This window comes from Musca vetustissima, unplaced genomic scaffold (genome assembly GCF_032173495.1).
Source record: "Musca vetustissima isolate MV318-11 ecotype Yass unplaced genomic scaffold, APGP_CSIRO_Mvet_v1 utg4060, whole genome shotgun sequence".
Lineage (NCBI taxonomy): Eukaryota > Metazoa > Arthropoda > Insecta > Diptera > Muscidae > Musca > Musca vetustissima.
Window position 1 is genome coordinate 265,275 of NW_026884815.1, and position 4,270 is coordinate 269,544.

The 4,270-nt window shown below is 33.7% G+C and overlaps 1 pseudogene; it reads right to left on the reverse strand.

Annotated features, from left to right (window-relative positions):
• Positions 1 to 1,568: 1,568 nt before the first annotated feature.
• LOC133331827 (cytochrome c oxidase subunit 5A, mitochondrial-like) lies at positions 1,569 to 2,056 on the reverse strand (annotated as a pseudogene).
• Between the last annotated feature and the right edge of the window lie 2,214 nt (positions 2,057 to 4,270).

The following is a 4,270-nucleotide window of genomic DNA, read 5'->3' on the forward strand; positions in this document are numbered from 1 at the left end:
ATGAATATAGAGAATAATTCAAAATGATTTTTCTGTCGATTTTGCATTTAGTTTTCTTGATATTGGACTTTAATTTTTCCAATAGAATGTATTGTATCTCCCAAATGCAATGATGTAGGGTTGTCAAATTTTGTGCATATCCTACTTAGGATAGTTGCATTAAATCTGTGAACAGAAATTTGTTTTAAGATTGCGGAAAAAATTCGGGGCTTAAAGGGTTAATCAAATACAACGGATTTAATTTAAATATATTCAATAAAAATATTAATACTACTATTACAGTGTGCAAACGATGGGATACTTCATTCGTCATACATACAAATTGTCCTCCTGTTACTCCCAAGAAGAGTAAGCATTAGCCACTCTTCTTAACTACATGAATTGGTTTGCTGTAGTGATGGGACCGCCATCTATCGTTGCATAGAAACAATGAATCCTTATGTGCAGTGGTTTCTTGTATATACAAATTTCTCATTCAACCGAAATTTGCACTGAGGTTGCTCATGAAGGAATTTCCTAATAGATCCCGAACCCACATGCGGCTTTGATGTATGTATATTAAATAAAAATATTAAAACAAATATTACATTGTGCGATCGATCGGGTACTTAATTCGCTTCGCATACAAATGTTCCTCTTGAGAGACAGTAAGAAGGAAATTTGGAAAGGCAAGTTATTAGTTTTGTTAATAATTGTTTGTTATTCCTGCTAGATAGATGATTAGTCTGCTGTAGTCTATCTTAGGCAGTGTTGCCAATTTAGCACTTTTAGTGCTGGATTTAGCATTTTTGAAAATCATTTAGCACCAAAAAAATTGATCTAGCACCTAGCATCTTTTTTAGCACTTTTATTTTTTTCGGGTTATTTTTTAGTTTAATCCGAAAAAATTGTTGTTTTCGATTTCACATACACCTATTGAAATTTCTTTATGTTTCACGCTATGAGTTTGATTTGCCAATGTTAAAAAATCTATGAACAAGTAAAAAAAACCGATCCGATCATGAACCCAAGTTGTAAACTTTCTGGAAAGATGTTTTTTTTCAACTGGAATCCAGAATGTCAAATTAGGACCACTTCATAGTACCGAAAATGGGTCGCGTCCCACTTCAAATGAGGGTTATGTCAAATAATGGACCTACATCGAAAATGTTCCGCAAACTTTTTTGGGAAAAAAGGTTTTAAAACCTTAAAAGTATGCAAATGGGGCGGGAATTTTATATTGACTATATGTCCAAATATAGAAAATTGTCCGCATAAATATTTTCTACCCTAACAGAGCCCAGAGAATACGACTAAACTCCTCAAAATACCGAAAATAGATCGGTACTTTATTCTGAAGGCTGTGAGCAAACCCTGACCTAGATTGATAATTTTCTGCATTTGTGCCAATTTTTTTTTATGTTTTTAACAAATCGGAGGCTTTATTTTCTTCTTCATTCAGGAAAAATGCATTTTCTGCGAATTCATGTTAATACATTTCCATTATTGGCGTTCCCAATCACAAGTTTTCTTTTTGTTTTTTCAAATTAAACTAAATACATTAGAAACAAAGATTCTTCACCCCGTCCTTACATATCGAACACAGACTTAAGGGCCAATTCTGGTTTGTCGTAGTTGATTTCTTCGGGTGTGGGAATGCCAGTCAGTGAGGGCGGGACGAATGTGGTTGATGATGTAGGGATAGATTTCATCGGTCTTGTCGCCGCACTTATCCTTGACACCTTCCAACCATCTGATGGCCAAAGCAATGTCGTTCACCTTACGGCATGCCTTCAAGCCAGCATCGACAATTTTGGGAGCCGGAACCAAATCCATACCCAACAAATCGTTCAGGCCCTTGCGCACCTCACAGCCATCGATATCGGCACGGCTGAAGTAATCTTCATACTGTTTGTCGAATTCCTCGGCAGGAATTTCTTGATGGGCAGCACGGACAACACCAACACGGCTGGTTACGCCGATGGAGCTACGAGCAATGTTAGCGATTTGGCTAGCAGCAAGGCGGAACATTCTGAGAGTCTGATAGTTCGCGTTGAGAAAAATATACTGTCTATTAAAAAAATTGGAGGCCACCCGGACACGGACCAATATGGATAATTCTTTGTATGGAGATTTTCTGCCTAATGAGAATCCAAAATATTAAATTGCAGCAACATCGGTTGAAAAACGTGCTAAAGTCGAAGCATGCATTCATATTGATAATTTTTGGTAGGTAGATTTTTTTCCAATTAATATCCAAAATATTAAATTAGAGCCAATTCGGTTGGGGCTACCCTAAAAAGGACATACATATATCACATTTTCAGTGCCAAACATTTCAAAGATTTTTCTTCAATATCGCAAGCCTGTTATCGTTATCGTTATTTAATCAGACAGACGGACATGGCTACATCGAAAAATTTTATTCTGATTATGAATAAATAGGATCTCTGGTGAATATTTCGAGGTGTTGCAAAAATATTTAAAATACACTCACTCCATCTTATGTGTATAATGAATTTTTAATAAATACATATCTCATTATTAGCTACAAGTGAAGTTTCTTCCAAAAACATTTTAGCACTTTAATTTGGCACTTTTTTAAATTTTTTTTACCATTTTCTAGCATTTTTTTAAACAAAATCTAGCATTTTTATCGATAAAGTTTTGGCAACACTGATCTTAGGTGATGTAGCCGCCATCTAGTTCTGCTTAGACTCGACGCCCCCTTTATTTAGGTACATTGGTTGGGGTCCTTGCTTATACAATGTTGCCATTTTCGTCAGAATGGCGGTATATGCTGTCATTCCTAGTTTGTGTTATCCTATTTGTTGAAGCCGATGCATTTAATCTGGAGAAGAATATAAGCCTTGTTTTTCAAATATTCGAAAATTATTTTGGAGGAATTTTTCCTCCACGGGGATTCGAACCCAGTTGAATTAATTGAAGGAAATTGGTATAAGTTTGGAAGAAATGTAACAACGCGAACAATTTCGATTGCCTCCCAACCTTCGGGAAGATAGACGGATATACGGGCATTTCTACAACGCCTACAAGTTGTATTAAAACTGACTTAATTCAATGATCTTTGATGTTTAAACCCGATTGTTTTTCAATGTATATATGTATAGATACCATTTAAGGCTTTCCTAATTGACAGAATATCCTAAATAGATTTACTACACGTCTTAAAAGACCTTATGTAATGTTCTATAAATAAATAATACTGAATAGGTCCTCATTTAATATAATACATTTTATGCATGGGCGACATACTATACACGCAGATTCTTGTACAGGTCTACCTTCTACAGGTCCTTTGAAGGTTTTCTATTCATAAGTAGGATTTTTTTCAGAAAACACCTTTTATTCTTTTATATATAGACTACCTTTTGTAAATTGTCCTTAAATTGCAGACCTTTTGTAGATTTCCAACCTAGAACTTCTGTCACATATACCCCTCCTATACAATCTCCATACGCACTTCGCAGATATCCCAACTCCATACAATATTAAAATATCAGTCCATACGTTATTTATTTCGAAAACAATGAATGTCAATTTTATGTACTTATTTATTTGTTCAATATTTCATATTCACCTATTGTATTTATAAATCATCCAAACGAATATTTGTATGATATGAAAATAATGATTTCATTGGACAACACACACACAACTCAGAAAAAAAAACGATTGTAACAACAACAAATACAAACAAAATCGAAGTCACGTAGAACAAATGTTCGATTTGTGACAGAATCATAACAAAATCCTCGAATTTTGTACGGGGACACGTTGCAAATAATCATCATCGTCAGTTTTTGTTTTGTTTTTTGGGGTGACTTATGGTGCTATTGACTGGCGACTAACTGTTATGTGTGTGTAAGCATATGCGTGCGTGTTTGTTAACTCTGTGGACACAGCTTTGACATGTGTAGTGGGAGATTATTTAATATTCCACATTTCAGGTATACATTTGCAAATTTGTTACGAGAGAATTATTACAGGTAGGGTATGTAGAGTTAAAGAAATTACTGGTTTGGGAATAACTTGCAAAAATACATTAACAATTCATTCTAAATATCTGAAATTTATTTGAAAATTAAAATTACAAAAATGAATGTTTATTTATTGTTTAAATAATGAAATTTTTAATTAAAAATTTTAATTTATTATATCTATATATGTAATGTATAAATTTTTTAGTCCTATGTTATTAAGTTTATACTGTGTGACAATAATCAAATTTTCTTAACAAAATAATAGAATAAATTGCTAAATGCCAACT